The sequence below is a fragment of the Vanessa atalanta genome, chromosome 15, assembly GCF_905147765.1.
Source record: "Vanessa atalanta chromosome 15, ilVanAtal1.2, whole genome shotgun sequence".
Lineage (NCBI taxonomy): Eukaryota > Metazoa > Arthropoda > Insecta > Lepidoptera > Nymphalidae > Vanessa > Vanessa atalanta.
Window position 1 is genome coordinate 2,406,584 of NC_061885.1, and position 20,866 is coordinate 2,427,449.

At 32.8% G+C, this 20,866-nt stretch overlaps 1 protein-coding gene across 2 annotated transcripts in view; it reads left to right on the forward strand.

The window, feature by feature from the left end:
• Nucleotides 1-20,866, forward strand: part of LOC125069564 (probable E3 ubiquitin-protein ligase RNF144A) — a 134,536-nt gene that overhangs the window by 65,556 nt on the left and 48,114 nt on the right. The gene's annotated exons all lie outside the window — the stretch shown is intronic.

Consider the following 20,866-nt stretch of genomic DNA (forward strand, 5'->3'; position numbering starts at 1 on the left):
TATTTATTCATTTAATATTCATAAAATATTAATGTTATTTCAAAGGATGGCGATGGATTGTAACTCATTTTCTTATAATTTGTATTTCGATTGCAGTGGTAACTTTACTTAATATTGTTAATTAAATAACAATTCAAAAGTGCTTGTAAAAGTCTTCTTGAATATAGTATATTTTGATTTGATTTGAGTAGTGGCTTAAAATTGTACTGTTTCTCATACTAGCATGCTCTTACACTACAATGCAATACCAAACCACTGGTACAATGTAGACGCCTATGACCAAAGGTTGTCTGGAAGAGGTCGAATTCCTATCGTATTTGTGGGCGCATGCTTGTTTAAATTGAAGATACAGCTTCAAATAAACGGGATCATAAATATTTTTCAACAAGACCAGCTTACAATGCTTATGAATTTCACTTCTTTCAAATAAAATAACAATATATCCTCTCGGCTTACAATCAAAATCACATTCCAATGTCAATCTCAATTCCAATGTCAAATTTATCTTACATAGGTCAAACAAAGAGAAGCATCGGTACTAGGGTCAAGGAACATATAGGAGATGTCAAAAATAGGCGTTCTTCAAAGTCTGCAGTCTGTGAACATGCTCTGGATAAACCCAACCATTTTATTCGATTTGATAAACCACAGATCCTCGCTAGAGAACACAGATTCATTCCTAGAATGATACGTGAGGCTATTGAAATTCAAAAACATCCGAACTTCAATAGAGAAGATGGTTGGAGACTTTCTAACACTTGGGATCCACTTATTAAAAATTTAAAATCCCAAATCCAACAGACTGCAAAACCTAAAGATACAGTTAGTGCCTTCTGCGTGCAACCGGAACGCTACTCAAGATACCAATTAAGAAATCGTTGGCGGTAGTTGTAAATAATATTTCTTTTTAATTCGAACAGACAAATGTCACCTTAGTCTGCCCGTGACCACGAACACTGCAAAGTGCTCGAAACGTCGGGATAGAATATGACTCGGCTGGGGGTTGTACAATCTTTTGTTCAGTAAAACTATACAAATCTGATAATTAAAATAATTTAATAATAATAGACAAGATATATATGTCACCGTAAAATTATAAATACCCTTAGATTATAATCTATCTCGTGAGATTGCGAACTATCGAAAGATTGTGAACCGTAACATATTGTTTACAATTTATTGCATTATTTTTCAGTAGGTAATCTATCGAAGTGCGTAATTTCAGTTAAATTATAAACACTAACCTAACCTAGCCGAAATATCATAAACTATCGATGTTTTTGACGTTTTATTTTGAGTTAAATCACCGTTCACAATATTTCGGCAGTTTACAATCTCGCGAGATAGATTAAAATCTAACGGTATTTACAATTCTACTTTGATATATGTATATATTATGTTGATGATATTTATATATTGAAACAAATTAACAATATGATGGAAATAATCGTCTTAGCAGAACGAATTAAATAAGTCTTGCTCTGATTTAAGTTATTCTAGTACTACGATTTAAGGTAGCATATAAATAATGAACAGTTTGCACTTTATACTAGTTCCGTTTAAGTGGACTGTTGATAAATGTCGTGGAATTGTAGTAAAATGCACTTGACCCGAGTCAGTCACCCGTGATATCGAGGGGTCAAATCGTTAATATCCCAGAAACTAGATATTTGTTATGGACTAAGCGTTGGCAGACTATTTTAATACTATATATGTTTATATAACGATAGAATTATAGCTGATCGGGATAGGTACACCAGGGTTACCCACATCAGATATTAATTTTAAGTGCTTAGTGATATGTTAATGGTGTAACTTTTACAATAAATAAATAAATACATTACTCGCATGTTCTATTGCTGTAATATGGCTACATATGTACATAAGTGAAATAATTTTTCAGTTCGCAAGTTTCGTGACGGTATTCCGATATAAGGGGTGGTTAATATTTCTTAGTGTCAATGTTTACAGGCGCAGGCTACCACTTACAATCAGGTGGCACATTCAGGTACCAGTCTACCTAAACTGTAGAGCTTAACCTTTACAAGCTTGAACTTGTTCTAACAAAGATTGCTGTGCGTTTTTTTTTTTAATTTACTGTCTCAATTTGATGATATTTTTTATTGAAAATATACACTTGAATGCATTAATGAAAAGCCACGACGAAGTCGAGTATTCCTATATAATTTATTCATATTGACAAAATGAATAGCCTTAACTCCGATTATTATTCGAGCGAGTATCATATTTAATAATAATATTTCATATTTTTTTTAAATCGATAAATGCCAAGATTTCTAAATGTCAGTATATTTTCATGACCAAAGAATTGCGCTTTGGGTCCGTATTAAAACATCGTTCTCAGATATACATTTGTACCTACATAAGAGTAAATTCAAATGTATAGATATTTTTAAATTATTATATAATAATATTTTTATTGTATGGAATACTGATTTTTTTTTTTTACAAAATATATCAGTCTCTCATACAAATTCAAGTAAGTCGTGTATTACATGAAGCAACATCCGATTCGAATGACAGCAGAAGTAAAAATAAATAAACAACTATGACCTTGAAATGGAATTACATGATTGGTCAAAATCTAAAATCATCTGCTGTATTCACGGTGGATTCGTGTTAATTTGAATGAAATTAATAAAATTAAAGTATTAAATGAGTAGTTGTGTGGAATAGTGATGCATATAGATAAATAAATAATAATTAAGAACTGTTTCTAGAGCACTATATAGGCGACATTAACAAATCCCATGGAATATAGAAATCTAGGGTTTTGTGACTCCTTCCATTTTAGTATAGCATACAAGCACGAACGGTACTGAATGTGGAAACCATTAAATCCTGTAGTAATGTTAACAGTTATTAATATAAATATAATTATATAAATATTAGTTAAAATGACGCCATTATAAATTATGAGAAATACAGCCGGTGAACTGGCTTAAAATTCCGTTGTTAAGTTTGACCCACACAAACTACTTAGTTATAGCATGTAAGTATAAAAGCTTCGAGCAATATTGTACCATTATGTTGCTCGAAGCAAAAAGCGGGGCAAGGCACAGGAGTGTAGACTGACTTCAACTTCAAGACTATACATTGAGAAGTTTTCGACAGAAAAACCCAATAACTTTTTTTGCTGATGTCGTGGTCTGCTGCGTATGCTAGCCACTAGAGCAACTAGTTGTTAAAAAGTATAGTCAGTCGACACATGAACTAGATATTGAAACTAGCACTATCACCGGTCTAGAGGTCAAAGTGACCGTTTCGAGGTGCATCGCTCGAGAACTGGGTCGTGTGGCCTGTGCCGAGAGTAGCTTCGTGCCAGTTTACATGTTTTTGTTTATTATACATTAAGATATACGACTTGCCCTGTGATGTGAAAGTCAGGTTCAATCCAGACTCCAGACAACCCTAAGACATTTATGTATAATCTATATACAAAGGTTGATAAATAATAACGATGTTTTTATAACTATGTCCTCTGTGGTCGTGAATTATTTTTTTGTTTTTTTTTTTCAAGAACTTTACTCACCTCAGATACGTAAATATATAACTATTTAGAAAACATCTAGCCGTGTACTCGATGAGATGGGACTTCCCATGGGAAAACAAATTCAAGACTCCAATTATACCCCCCTTAGGTGATGATTTTGAAAAATTAAAAAGTTCCAAAATTAATTCCTGTGAAAAATAATCTTAACTTAATACCGGTTAAGACTATGCGTTGAGTCAGTCAGTCTGTTCAAAATTCTATTAAGTAGATTTAAGTTGTAGTGACATATAAAAATAGATTAATAAGTAATTAATCGAAGTGATCTTTATATATTTTAATTTTATATAGGATTTTTCATTAAACATTTTCTTTGACATTATAATGAGTATGCCTTGTAAAGTTGTGCTTTCTCGCACTGTATAGTTTTAATACCATATTTGGCTAATCTTTGTTATTTAATTAATATTATTTTTTTTGTATTATCTTAACATGACTTTGTTTAAAATTTAATTTTTTTCATAACAAAATTATCATAAATAAAGCCTTTAAATAAAGTTTTCTCTTAAATAAATATATTTATAAAAAAACTCAAACTTGTATTATGGTTTCTTCTAAATAAAAGCTACGCCATATTAAACATCAAACAAGGGAAATCTTTAATGCTGTCTGAACCGCAAATACGTATTACCGTTTTTGTAGGATAATAATATTAAAGTAATTTTAAAAATAAACACGGTTAAACTACACGATGACATCATATTTATTAAAATATTTGTGTAATCATCACACGAACAAATATTGAGTAACGTACGATAAAAAAATAATATCGTGATACACGATATTTTGAAGACAACATAAAATTTAAAAAAAAAGCAGTTACGAATTGACCCTATGCAGGGCAAAGGTCACTCTCCTTTTATGTAAAGGATTTGGAACTTATCCTACCATGTTGCTCCAATGCAGGTTGACATGTTTCAAACGGACATCCGATTTATGCAGGTTTTCTCGTAATATTTTTCTTCATAGATGAGTACGAAATAGAAACAAAAATTAAGCACATGAAAATTCAATGTTGCCTGTCCAAGTTTGAACCCGCACTCTTCGGTTGACATTGACGAGTACTAACCATTAAGTCAACTCGGTTCTCGTTATTTTAGTGCTAAAGTCTATAACCATGAATGATTGTGACTACTTACCATTGGGAGGCCCATTTATACATATGAATTACTGCTATAAATAAAAACCGTATATTTGCAAAACGCGATACTGAATCCTTTGATATGAACAATATCTTATAAATGTGAAATATATGTGAAATAGATGATTAACTGCTACGTAACAAGTTCTCTCATCAGTGTTGCGAACATCATTGGATTTGCTACAAAACTTTGTGATAATTATTGCCGTAATCCGAGTAACTTCGGAAATATTACGAGAAATTGTTACGATATTTTGTAATACAATATTGATAATAATTAATCAACTAATTTATAGAGTATTATTAAAATTAATAATAGTGCTTATAAAATAAATTATGCCTTTTATTTTCGAGTTATACTCACGACGTTTTAAAGAGTAAATTAATTTTTTTTAATTATAAATGAGACTTATCCTATGATTGAATGATGGTTACGTTACGCCCGTAGAAGAGGACTGTTTTTCGATTAAGTTATTTAGTCCAGTCAAATTACGAAATAAATAAACATGAGCGAACACAGTTTGGGGATTTTGAGGATCGATAGGGGGGTGCATCGTGAGCATAAATTCCAATTTGAGGGGCTGTACTGAGGTCAGCTCAAGGTCATTTCGATCGAAACGCGTTTAACGCGTTTACTTTACCGAGCGAAATCCGCGCCACTGTCGCAATATAAAAAGAAAATCGATTAAACTGTTTAAAAATTGGGTATTTAATTTGGGTAAATTTATGGGTTTGTTTGGGTAAGAAGTAAATTAACAATTAAAACTGTTTCACACATTTATTGATAAAAAAATAGGTTATGAAATTCGGATACAGTGTGTCTGTGGATACACGTTGCGACAATGGCGTAGCTTTCGCTCGGTAAAAGAATATATAACTCCGAAGGTATCGGCATTACAGAAAAAAGTTTAAGAACAAAATTGTGCATAATTAAAAGATATACACGTTGATGATCGGTAAAATTCAATAAAATTGAATGTTTGGGGAGAAAACCACGAAAAATAGGGAAATAAATAAAATTTTTGCCTTGCGGGAGTAATAAGTTGAAAAATATTGATGTTATAAAAAAAAGTTTTAAATAAAAAAGTTAATAAATTTCATTTAGAAGAGAAAAGGTCTCTACAATTTTTTGGCTAACACTGATATTTCTCGAGATATCGAATTAAACGCGTTTCGATCGAAATGACCTTGAGCTGACCTCAGTACAGCCCCTCAAATTGGAATTTATGCTCACGATGCACCCCCCTATCGATCCTCAAAATCCCCAAACTGTGTTCGCTCATGTTTATTTAACCCGTTTTTTTTCGTAATTTGACTGGACTAATTTAAAGAAGTAGATTATGACTTAGTATAAAAGATACGTCCATCTTATCGAGATGAGTAGTGATGTCTCTTTTTTTCTTATATAGAAAAATCAATAGTTGTTTCTTGTTCTTATTCAATGTGAAGCGATAAATTTAAGCGCCTTTATACTTAACAAAAGGTCTGGTATTGGATATTTGGTATATTTTATATATATAACATACGAGGCAGATTTATGGGCGAACAGATGTTAAGTCCGGTTACACACGACACTGAGTATTGCTGCTTGGTGCTACAATTGACCAAGTAGAATACAACTTTATCACAGATGTGATAATCACGTTGAATGTTATAAAATAATTTGCCACTTCTATTACATATATGAAGTTACCTCTACCTAAGTTTGAGCTAATAGACTATTACATCACACAATAACCGATCCCATTAGTTGTCTATGGAATCTATTTTAATTACTTAATCTTCCATACATATATATGGCTATGATTAATCACGAAATCTGAGAAACTATAACATATACAAACTTGAAATTTGGCAGCTAGGTTCCTAAAAGGCTGTTGACATCCGCTATGAACGGATTTTACGAAACTCCACCCCTAAGAGGATAAAACGACGGCTTGAAGTTTGTCTTTTATAAATTTTGTTGCGTGTAAAGCCGAAGGTTCAGTTCGTATGAGAATAATTTTCAAACCTTCTAAATATTTATACTAATAAATGTGAACTATTATACCAGTATATCCACATAAAACTTGAACGGGAAGATGCAGCACGTAATGGAGTAGTTTTAGTAGAGAGTATGCTTTAGTATATAATACTATTATGTAAGCAAGTGCGCTTCACAGTAAAACTCGCTTTAAATTTAGTCTTGACGTGACAAGCGTGAATTTCATTATCTTGTGTAATTATAAAGCAGTCGATTGTATTTACTCCCAAATGAAAAGTGTCAGTGTGGGCCACGTCTTCAAAGAAGACGACAAGCTCGGAGTCCAGCGAAGATCTGCTGATGTTCAGTAAAAATATAAAATAACGCCAAAATTTATAAAAATAAAATGTAAAAAAGGCACGGGCAACTGTGAGTCCTTGGATGTTGTAAATTAAATATAAAAAATAAAAAGTGAGTTAACAGATCATTGAAATATCATCGAGTTCAAGGGACTTGCTTAGATTAGAGTAGTACCATCAACGTACAATGCGTGGAGAGCGAGTCGTATCGGATAAGTGATTAAGTATGTAAATATCCCGCTGCTGGCTTAACAGAATCACCATGCTGCTTCGTCATGTAGGCTGGTGAATTTTGTGAAGTTTTCTTTAACCAAAAACCACGAAATGAAGTAAACAAAATACACTTCATAAATATTCAGTGATACTTGCCCGGGCTAGAACTGATATTCACCCGTTAAGATAAACATGTTTAACCTTAGTTTAGTCCATTACACAATTCATGAGAATTACTTAATGTAAAAAAATTAAACATTGCAGCTATAGAGCATAAGCTAGTTTACATAATAAAAAAAGCTGTTGAGACGTTATCAGAACATGTCTGTGTTTTAAAGTGACAACTTTAAATTGTTGCTGAAAGCCGCACGCCCTTTTAATGTTCTTTTAAACGAGTTCTTGTTTACGTCGTAATCAAGATACATACATGAAACCACTAGATATAGGTATATTTAGTTTTTATATCCTTCACTCTATTGTAGTACGTATATCCTACTCGCCCATTCCGGCTTTACATTTGTAGAATAAGAGTTTAAATAAAACGTTTTTAGAGTAAAACTATTAGTTAAAATTCGTTTGGTACATTCCAAGTTTATAGCGACAAAACAGACAAGAGAACATATACGGCAGACTATATAATATTATATTCTGGTTTTATATTACCCGGAAAAGATCATAATATAATTAGTATATTAATTTAAAAAAATATATTATGATTATTATAAAACAAAGCTCGATTAAATATTAATTAAAAAAAATAATGTGCGTATTTACATACATAAATTTTATAATGTAAATAATAACGATACTGTTTATTGTCACTGTATAGTGTATATATCAAAAGTCTGTCTTGCCGCAGTCCGTGTCGACCGGAACAAACGTGATAAAGGCCGAGTCTAATGATGATAGCGTTTACATTATCACCTTACTAATATACTAGTGTCCCATCAGGGATGTCTTGATTGATACGGGAGAATAAAAGAAGTACACACACATCACACTTTAAATTAAGATTAAATGAATTATTAATAACACTTATGATTATATTTTAGTACTTATATTATTATTAAATTTCGTTAACTTTTACTTGCCTAAACAAATGTTTATATACCAGTGTAATGTTTAAGCCGAAATATGTGTACAAACGTTTTATTAGCTTTTTTTTTTGTTTTTTTTTCTTTTGCTAATTTTTCCTTTTTTCACTTTTGTTGTTGTATCAAGCAATTGTAATTAATAGTTTAATTAGTATGTAGTGTTTGCTTTTAAATGATTTTACATAATCTATGGATGTATATACCTAATTGTGTATTTATGCAAGAATGACAAATGTAAAAATCGCTAGCGAACCTAATAAATAAATAAATAAAAAACATACAGTTCAATTTTTTTTCTAAGTTATATTGAGATCTGAGTAATAATGAACTAAAGGCGAATGTATGGGACAAGGAGTAACGGTACCTTCCGTCTTGTACCTGAACCTACGTCACGTCGTCTTGCCTCCAATCTCCATGAAGAGCTGAACACATAACATCCCACTATCAGCGTGTAAGACACTTCAGTAACACTACGATGAATACAAAAATTATGGAAGTTCGAAAAAAAAAGAAACCAATCTTGATAATTGATTTGTAATGCAAATTTATAAGTGTTAATTAAGTTTGCACTATAGATGGCGTCGTGGGCAATTAATAAATATTTCAATAATATTTTTATATAGCTATGCAAACGATGATAGTTTAATTAAAACTTGTACGATATAACCAGTATTATAAAATTCTTTTATAATTTAATCTAAAGTAACTTACCTAACTGTACAATATTTAAAAAGTTTAATAAAAATTTTGTCTTATACTAACTGACTCGTTTGTTGAAACATAATTTACATAATTATTAAATTTAATCGCAAAAGAAATCAGTTTTAGGATAAATTACGATTTTAATAAGACTTCGCAATACGTATATAGGGTCTTATTAATCTAACGAAGTTTTAAATCAAACATACCAATGAGTTGTTTCAGTTGGCAAAGCGAATGCTTGTTCATCATTCTCAGAGCTCTGAACAAGACGGAATGTGATCAACAACGCTGTACTCTGTATAATCATTGAGTACGCTGACTTAGATATTGAAGTGTGTGAAATGAAAATTGTTTGATCCATTTAAATGATCACTTCCATTACAAGAATTTTTTTAGCATTTAGCAGCCTGTAATTTTTCCCACTGCTGGGCTAAAGGCCTCCTCTCCCTTTGAGGAGAAGGTTTGGAGCATATTCCACCACGCTGCTCCAATGTGGGTTGGCGGAATACACATGTGGCAGAATTTCGTTGAAATTAGACACATGGTTTCCTCACGATGTTTTCCTTCACCGCCGAGCACGAGATGAATTATAAACACAAATTAAGCACATGAAAATTCAGTGGTGCCTGCCCGGGTTTGAAATCATCGGTTAAGATGCACGCGTTCTAACCACTGGGCCATCTCGGCTCCATTACAAGATGAAACAAGAAGTTCATCTATATTCAGTGCAATTATTATAGTCGTGATGGCCCCATCTTAATTCGGTGTTCGATGAATGAATCGGTATGGTAATGGTAACGAATGAATGTGCTTCATTTGTTTTTTTATAATACATCTCGTGCTCGACGGTGAAGGAAAACATTGTGAGGAAACCTAAACGCGGTGGAGCAGCGTGGTATAGTGAGATCTAAATCCTTCTCCTCAAAAGGGAGAGGAAACCTTTGTTCAGCCCCAGTGGAATGTTGACATGCTGTTATCTATTTTAATTAATGCTAACTTTTTTTAATAATAATGCTCTTATAACGGAGCTATTATTATTAAATAGTACTGTCGTAAAAAAAAAATTTCGCTTTCTTGATAGCTCTAATCTTAAGATCTACCACTCCAATTATTGAGAGAAGGCTTAAATTATATAACATCAAGCTATGACTCATGGGGGCATCACTCGGTGCAGTAGTACGTTTAACGTGGGTGGAACCAGGTGGAAGAGTTAGTTTATTCACAAAACTGTTCGCCTAAAACAGAAGTGGTCCTTGAGCTGAATTCCAGAATGTCATAAATAATTCCTCGTGAAGTCTATTGTTCCTCGTACTTTACGACCAATTACTGCGCTTATGATTTAGGTACATTGCAGTTCATAGTTTAAAATTAGGTCATTCATCCACTGCCCGCTGACCTGGGGAGCTTGAAACGCTGGTCATGTTGTGAGCCACTAAATGGGTCGCTTTACTGGGTCGTGTCACCTGGTTTACTTAGAGAGCCCTCGGCGTCGATTTTACTTGAAAAAAGCAGTTTTTAATACTGCTTATGTTTGCGTTTGGTATTCACCGGCACGACTTTTTATGTATACGAAAGTTGATGATATACTCTGAAGAAGGACGAGCTCATGCTTTTAAAAATGTTGAAAGCAGATATCATGCTCTTTGATGTAACGGAATTTATTAGCATTTCGATTTAGGAAGATCTATTATGTATATTCACGGTTTCAAAGTACGTAAACAAACGTAGAGTACTTGTAATCGTATATGTATGCATGTTTTTGTGCGTTTGCTATGCGTTCACGCATCGTTCATCAGATCGATTTGAAACTTTTTTGCCATTGGCTCTGGTACTTGTGTGAAGGTTACTGGCATTATTATTATTACGCCATGCCATTAAAGTACAATAAATGACGCGTATCGCGAGTAGGATCGGATAACTTTTATATAAAAAGAATAGTTGTACTGTAAGACGATCATTGACAAGTTACGTATGTATAAGGAACAGAGATATGCATGTCTGCGAGTATTTGGCTTAACAAATTTTCGATGTAAAGCGCGTATCTACAGATATATAACGACGATATAAACTCACTTGTATTCAAATAAAATCTAGCACTTTTGAATCGACATTCTAAAAGGTTAATTTTAATATAAAACTTCCACTGATTTGTAATGAATGTAATATGGATCCTACCGACAAACGCGAGCAAGAATCTCAGTAGTTACTCTATATCTTAAATCAAATAAATATATATGAGTTTTAAAGGTTGTTACAGGATATTAATATAATCTTATACAAGATAATTTAAATCACATACCTAATGCAAACATAAACGTGCAAAGTGCTTTGCTACTTTACAATTAAAAAAAAAGTACCATAATAGTGTTTTACGTAGGTTTTTATTTTACCTCGGAACCTTAAGTCATCGTAAATAAAATATATATATAAAAATTGATTTGATATATCAGATATTAAAGGCTAACTACATTACCGTAGATATTTTTTAACGTAAAAAAATTTAGTGTTGTAGATATATTCGGAACGAAAGTCCCAACGGGAGTTTATAACAAAGGAGAAAATGTATATCAGAAATTCATACATCATTGAGCACGTTCCCCTTATACAGCACTTGGGGGACTGCATTACGCCGGACCGTGCCCGTGGAAAGATTGGAAATTGAATATTTTATAACGAAAATACGAAGGAAATTTTCATAAAGGATTTTTTTAAATGTTTTGAGTTGGATTAAAAATGTACCTACACAGTTTGTATTAACTTTATATATGTGATGTAGCTTAGCTAACTTGTGCTACAGGCTTCATATCGTGGGGATAATTGGAAACGAATACTAATTCAGTGATAAGATTGCTCTTTCTTTGTTTATTTCAATATTGTTAGTCTCAAGTTTTGTGTGAAATTAAGTTTTATGTTATTAAAGAACCTACATTATATGACTTTATACGTATCGTTAAACTCTACGTAGTCATCTCAACTCTAGATAATAGAGTTTTGTTAGTTGTAGAGCATACCTCAAATCATATTTACTAGTAATACAAAAAATACACATTGTAGCGTATTTAGGTGTATGCGTACGTTGAAACGTCTATGTTTTGTCTATGGAATGATTTGACGTATGACGTACTTTTTTTCTCTCTTCCCTTCTGGTGTGAGCCGCGGTAACGTGTGTTATGTGAGTGCGCCGCGCTTTTGAAATTAGCTTGTGTAACGGATTTATCCTTCTCCTATAATATCACCCATCCCTTTGGCTGTGTTCTTCGAGTGTATGAAGACCAAGGGAGCGCTCCCAAGAAGAACGTGTCTTCACCGAGCCCAGAGTTTTGAGGTAACACCCTTTTATACCAAAAATACAGTCCACTTTTCTCTCGCGCGTACACACATTATTCTATTCCATATGTATAATTATATTTTATTTAATTAAAATATTTTTCTCTATGTGAATCGTATTCGTTATATGTTTTGTTGTACCGACACGTTATTGCTGATTTATTTCGAAGAGGTCTACTTTCGGGACGTGGGCTGATCATCCTTAACACAGGTTATTGGATCAGCCTAGATAGGATCGCCAGTATCTGATCTATATTTTCCTCTATCGATCATGGACTTGTTCATGAATATATTTTGTGAAATATTATTATTATTATTAGAAAAGTAAATTTAAACATTATTTGAAACGACTTAAAACATTTTATATGACCGTTATAAAATCTTACTGCAGGTTCGTTATAGCGCCTTATAACAATTATTTTTATATTTTTGACCAACATACTAGTTTATACAATCAAGATTGGCGTATCATAAAAACATATAATAGTACAAAGCATCATAAAATATACTCGTTAATATTCATAACAAGACTTGGAAATAGCTAGTTGTAAGATAATTCAGAAATGAATGAGTTGTAATATGATTAATTAAAATAACAAATTAGATGTGGGAGAGGGTTGCTTGTGAAATAATGACTTCACGCTCTGCTTCTGCGTTTCAGTGTCAAGTGATTGCGAGCGATTTATAATAACTAATATTTGTTCTCGTCTCGTCACGTTTAGTGTTTGTTTCGTGTGTATACTACGGAACCATCTATAAGTAAACTATTGTGACTATACGCTTTTTTTTTTCGCTGGAAAAACGCGTTACGCGTTTCCCCCACGTGGAAGTGGGGGGGTATGTGGGACTCGCTGGTGCCCAAGATGTTAGCGGCACACCGGAATACCCACTAAAAAACCAGCGGTACCCTCTCCGTCTCATCGGTAGGCGCCACGGGATCGCTTTCGCATACTACCGTGACGCCCTGACGGTCAGCCCACTTATGCGGGCCTCCAATTCCTAGGGGGGAATCCCGGGGTACTGAGAACCCTCCTAGCCCCTGTGGCGCCTATTGAGGCGGGGGGAGAAGGTGCGCGTAGCGTTGTTTCCTCCTCCCCGGTCTTCTTCGGCGGATCGGGTCTGCAGCAGCGTCCACCTTCCGCTCCCGTTCCGCTGCCTCCTTCTGCGACATAACGTTTTCGCAGAATTGTGACTATACCCTGCCTATCTTAGTTAAAATATAATTTTACGTTTAAATTTCTTATATTTAAATATCGGTTTGGCTCGTGATTTCGTCTAGTTAGTTAGGATCCATATAACGTTGACTTTGTGTAATAACCGTGTTCTTTTAGAGCGTCAGAGATTATAATTTCAATCGACTATAGAGGAGTCAAATAAAACCAGGTTTATCTTTTAAATGCGTTTTTAATATAAATATTTTGTTTAATATATTATGTTATGTTTTATATATTAAAAAAAAAAAAGTATTAAAATAACAATAATTCATTCTCACATTTATGTAAATAGTATAGTATAGTCCGTTACACTATGTATAGATTTATATATTCCAAGTGATTTCCAATTAGACTGCAACGGAGTAGGTATATACTAAAAATACAGCGGTACCCATTTCGTTCCTACGGGGCATCACGACATAGCTTCCGTGATGCCCCGACGCTGGCCTCCGAATTAAAAAGCTATTAGCTCTCCTTTATAATAATTACACTAAAAACAGTTGTTGATTAATACATCTGTATTTATAATAAAACATTCAACAATAACCACTTATATGCACTTTAATTTGACTTCCAGCAGTTGCTATCAGATGATAGCAACTATTCGAAATTCAAAACGTTATCAATGATAATAACTCAAGGTCCGAATAGTTTATTTATCAAAGAATAAGAAAAATTCCTTTCCATATGTGGACATATTTATATATTTCGTTTCGAAACTTGCAAAATCCTTGAATATTTTTTTTTCAACGTGCATCTTTAAAGAAAATGTTAATTTGAAGGTTGTTTAGTGTAAAAAAAGATTTATGTATATTTTTATTAATTTAGTAAAATTATTATTTATTTATGAAGACTGTTATGAATTGTCAAGTTACATACTAAATAAAATATAAAGCAACAATCATGTCGTAATGTTTAACATTTATCCGAGCAATAACTCATTACTTACCTCTTCTCTCAAATTAGACACAGTGTCAAATAAACAATTAAATTTATAGGTACATAGGTCCTTTATGTAAATTAATTAATACAAATTACAACACGATTTTTTTGTCTTTACTAATGTTTCTGTTTGTTGCTCTTTCACAAGCAAACCGCTGAATCGAATTTGATGAAATTTATTATGAAGCCAACTTGAACCTCGAAAGACATGGGGTACTTTTTAACCGACTTCAAAAAGGAGGAGGTTATTTTTTCATAAAGCGGGAGCGAAGCCACGTTTCAAAACTAGTTTCATTTAAGTTGAATAACACAACGAGAAATTAAAACGGATCTTTTTTCATTTATTTTGCTTACATATTTGGTAATGTTTTTTAACTGTATAAATTATAAGCTATTAACTAAAGTAATAAACTTCTTAAAACATATGCAATACATTATTGCTACCATATTAAATATTTGTATGATATAAACAAATTGCAACTACATACATAAATATTTGCTATTTTCATACTTTACAACGTGACTCGAGTGTTTGTATTATATGTGTAGAGATACGATGTTACGGGTATATATATTCTATATGCGTCTATATACTATAATGATATTAATCACGAAATATCAGAAATTACAAACTTGGAATTTGGCGAGTAGGTTCCTTATAGCGTGTAGACATTTGCTAAAAAATGCGGACTTTACGAAACTCAACCCCAGAGGGAGCTAAAACGGGGGTCGGAAGTTTGGTTGAAATTCCTGTTTTTGAAGTAAGAGACTTGAAATTTAAAATGTATGCTTTGTGGATGGTGTAGGGTTATACTAATAAAAACAATATTAGAAATCAACCCCCTTTGGGGTTCAAACAGGGTATGAAGGTCCAATGTTGACAAAGTTTTAAATTGAAGTTAAAGTAATAATTATGGATGGCAGAAGGATTTTAAATGGTATTTAAGTATAAGAATTATTGAAAACAACTACTTAATAATAAGGAAGAATGGTTTACTATAACAATAAAAAGTATTTTAGCGTGGACCGTGCGAACCGAGTCGTACATAATAATACATAATTATTATGAATAAAGTTTTGTTTGTTTGTTTGTAATACATAAAATCTGAATTTGCTGGACCGATCATCCAGCAATAATATTTTATTTTATTTCAAACTGAAATAACTGCGGATAAATCCGCGGACACAGCAAGTGTCGTATAAATGAAACAAAATATTAATTATTAAATTGATATAAATTGCTGGCAGTGAGTGTAAAATTTATATTTTTATTTTTTTCGATAAACACCTATTAATAGTTGATTGTTATGTGTCATGCGGCTTTATCTGGCGTGACACATTTACTGTGGTTGCACCCTTCGGTATGTTGTTTTAGACGAGCATTGCCCTGTTATGCAACTGACGTTATCTGTATAATTGCATACCTCGAACGCGAAGCGGCGTGGTATAACCGCCATTAAATAGAAGTCGCGTTTCATTCACCTTTAATTTTAAACTTTGGTTTGTTTGATCTGATGCTTAGCAATTAGTTCAAACGTTTCCAGTAGTAAAATAACAGCACTCCTGTTAAGGATGCGGATGTAATTGTCTTTATATATATAATTTTTATTTCTTTTAATTTTATATAATTGATCGCGTCGCGAAGTATTATACATAATATAAAAACAAATTTAACATATAAAATGTCTATTTTGTTTGCCAGACTTTGAATCGTTGAACCTTTCGGATCGGTTTAAATCAACGTCTTCTATGCGCTTAATGTCTTTGCTTGCTTTTATATGTATATTATAATTTATTGCAAATACATTTAATATAAATAAATAAGTCTTAATATCTTAGTAGATTTTTTATTATGTCTTACTGCGTGTGTGTGAGAGTGGATTTGCAACGATAAATCTGTTTTAGGGAAGGTATTTCTTAGATAAAGTGTCTTGATGTATAAATTGACATCTAGTGAGTAACAACGCAGTAAATAGTAAAAAAACTCTCCGTTCAAACAATATCGATGTCTTTTATTAGATTAGTCTCAAACAAGCATTTTAATTTATATATATATAATAATAATCATGAAATATCGAAATAACTACCTACGGAACATCAAAATTAATGATATTTAAACTCGTCAAGATCGTTTAATATTTGATGGTGATACTAAACATATTTTACGTTATTATGTTTTTTTTTTTTTTTTAATATTAATATACAATGTTTGACATTGAGAGTGATTACAACACATGCACTATTAAGCTAGGGACCTTGGCACCCGTACAAAATCGACACACCTCTTTGATCCGTACGAAAGTGAACGGCTCTTTGTATCAATTTCGTTGTGTATGTGTGTATTCAATGTCACGATGTTTCTTTGTTTTTTTTTTTTATTTGTTTGTTCGTTTTTTGTAAATCGTTTAAGTATTATGTGAACTTGGTTCGTTGCTTGTAAGCTGTTTGTTTATAGGTATTATGTGATTACGTTTTCATACTTACAGTACTTGTCCGCTCCTGCTTGTGTAATGTGGTTTAAATGATGTATACATTGACTAGTGGTCGACTTCGCTCGGATTTTAGAATTTCGTTGTCAGGTTTAATGCATGAAAGAGTGTCCTTTCTTGGAGTTCGAGCTTGCTTCATATCAGATTTTAATAAATTTCGGTTCAGTGCAATTCGGCCGTGTAAGAGCAACAGATACACAGACAGACGAACATTTATTTTCGCATTTATAATATTAGTATAGATGCTTATCCACCAACCCGCTCTGAAGTGGCGGTATAAACTCAAAGCCTTCTTAAGAGATGAAGAGGACTAAACCTCCAATGGGTCATGTTTTTGGGCACTTTTAAGGAGTACTATCGCATAATTAAAACCGTGCAGTCTTACTTTACGTACAGTTTACCGAGTCATAGTTTTAGGTTTGCGCGAATGTGCGGGCCTTTAACTACGCTTGCTGGTTTACGCACTTCAGCCTATTAAATTATTCGTTCGTGTACCTCGCCATTAAGATGTGTTTGTAAATTCTGATAATTGAAAGAAATATTATTCCAAGAATACTATAAACAAATTGGAGCGTCTGTTCGTAATATTAAAATAACCGCTTTTTATTAAATGTATATGTATGTATACACGTTACATATACCAAAATAACATTTGTTTACAATTTTTGTCTGTCTATCTGTTTGTTCCGGCTAATCTCTGGAATGACTGGACCTTTTTTAACTGGACTTTCACTGGCAGATAGCTGATGTAATAAGGAGAAACTTAATACTTTTTGTTTTAGAATTATCTATAAAATAATAATAAATTCACGCTGCAATGTCCAAATATTATCCAGTACCGCGCGCATGCCAACACTCCAACGACATATTATCACAAAAGCTGCCTAATACAGAATTCTGAAGTCGCGGGCACAGCTAGTCGGTAATAAAATTAAAACAAAAACCTTTGTTATTTTACTGCTAAAATATTTCAGCTTTGCTTATTATCCTGCAGCTTTAGTCCGATGCTAAGTATCAGTAATAGTGACCAAGGCGGCATAAACTATCCGACGTCATTTGTTTAATAATGTATTTTTTTTTAAGAATATTTATAAATAAATAATTGTCTGGGAAGAATTTTTTTATAAAAATAAAGTCTTTATAATAATTGTATTGACGTCATTACTTAATATTTCGAGTTGACATTGATAAATAACATAATTATTATGATATAAGAAAAATGTATGTTTAATTTTTATTATAATTAAACATGAGATTTATAGGAATTTCATTGCTGTGTATTTTATATAAATTATTAATAGTATTTACACAATTTTGTTATTGCTATCGGTTATAGATACGTTCGGGTAGAATGTTCTTCGAGATTAATCAATGAACTGTGTGTTCAGTAAGTAAAAAGCGGCCAAGTGCGAGTCGGGCTTGCCCATGATGGGCACCGTAGCAGCAAGTGACATACTATAAAATTTCTTGTAGTTCTAGTTGTAACTTTGTTATTTTTATATTTAAGTGGATTGAAAAAGGTAAATTTACGATTACGATTTATAACTTATTAAAAAAAACTACTTACTAGACCTCATTCAAACCAATTTTTCAACCAAAATAGAAGCCGCGACAGCTTTTATTTTTGGCGAGCAATGCTTTTCAAGCGTTTAATTGATACTTTATGTACCCTTGTATTAAGCTTCAAAATAGTATGAAATATCTTTGAAATGTGTTTTCTACTAATCGGATTAAGATAACTTCCTTGACAGGATAAAAGGTCTATACTAAGCAGTGGAATATTTACGGCTAGTTGTAATGTGTGCAATCACATATACGCACACAAAGAAAACGAATAAGGAGATGCCCATAAAAGAAATATCTAAGCTGTATACTATTCTTGAATAGAAAACATCAAACCAAAGCAATATATTCAAAAGGCCTCGAAAGAACCAGCAAGTAACTACTACTGGTGGTAGGGCTGCGTGCAAGACCGTCTGAATAGGTACCACCCACCCTTCGCATATCAAACAGCAATACTTAGTATGGTTGTGTTATGGTTTGAAGGATTAGCCAGTGTAACTAGAGGCACAAGGGACATAATATCTCAGCTCCCAAGGTTGGTGGTGCATTGGCGATGTTGAGAAGGGTTAATATTTCTTACAACGCCAATGTGGGGGACATTGGTCCATTTGCTCATCCGCTCACTCTATACAACCACAAAGAACAAGATATGTATGTGTATATATACATACACAGTTTATTATTTACGAAACGTGAGAAGCAACGAATACTAATACCACGCTCTTTAAGATTTCTATATCAATATTTTTTAGACGTAAATTGATATAAATCGTATTAAAACTCGTGCCGGTCTCCGCCGGCGTAGTCGTCTGGTTTGTTTGTTGCCGTATTTATCCTGGGTTTATTTTTAGTCTTATTTTAATCAAAGCGTCCTCATTAATATGTACTAGATTGAGATGCGACGTGCTTATTGTTCGCGTGCGATAAATATTAAATAACTCGTTTAACCGTAATAAAACGCGGGACCTGTTAAGTAGTTATTTGAGCGTGTCGGTCTGTTGTTGTTTGTCGAGTCGACGATTCTCGGATGTAATTTTATTTTTGCAGAAATAATGTACTTTGTGAAATGAGTGCGCAGTTCTCTCAAATATTCCATTTATTCTGATTTCGCACAAACAAATAGTTTTTTTTTTGTGTAGGGAAGGTTACATCGATACTACTTACGAATCTTTTCAGCGATAATATATACTGATATTCGAGCATAATTTATTTAATACTCAACATAATATAAAAGAACTTCGGTTCTTTTGTGCTACGTTCTATATGTAAGATCTTTTAAAAAGGTCGTAGATCGTGAGTTCAAGCCCGGACAAGCACCAGTTAATTTTCAATTGTTTATTTCATGTAATTCTTGACAAAAACAAGACGGTTATTTTTCAAATAAAAACTTGCACATGTATATTCACTAATCTGCACTGGATTCGCGTGAAGGAATCCGTCTCCAATGCAGTTTGCTCAGGACTGGGAATGTAGAGTCTGTGTTTCTGTAAGAAGAAAACTTATTCATAGACAAGACGAAATAAACAGTTCTATGTGTATATGACATATATAAAATATATAAGCAAAAACTATATTACATTAAGTAATAGTCCGACTGTGTTGAAATTTTAAACTTTATTAAATAAATTGCCCAGCAAGCAGCGGGACATTATCGTGAATCGGAAATAAACACATAGAACAGACTTTTATAATAAGTAAGTAAGTATATAAGACGAAACCATACTCGTATCGTTAAGACGATCCAATTAACATCTAATTATCATTCGGAAGGAACCGAGATGACGCAGTGCTTGGAACAAGTCAATCTTTATCGAACATCGCTAGTTCAATTATGCTCGGCGGTGTTGGAAACTAAAAATCTGCAAATTTATACACCCATACTGAAATGTTACGGTGAAATTAGCTTCCAATCTTATCCCCAAAAATGCCATTAGCCCAGCAGTGGACTGTTTATTTATAGCCTGTAATAATTCACTGTCCAACTATGGATTGCTATATTACCGCAAAAATATCTGCAATTCAGAATTTATAATACACCGTTCTCTCTGTTGCACAACCTTGTATCTTGTTTATTGAAAAAAAAGTATTTTTAAACACCGCGATTATCATCTACTTCATAAACGGGATTGAAAAATTAACACGTGATAAAGATAGCTGTATACTAAACGACATAAGTGCCTTTAGATTATAATAATCTTGCCGTAATATAATGTCCTTTTGATAAATTTAGCGCAGGAAAGATAAAGATGTTACAGTAGGTTATCCTACTAATCCGATAGGACGGAAAT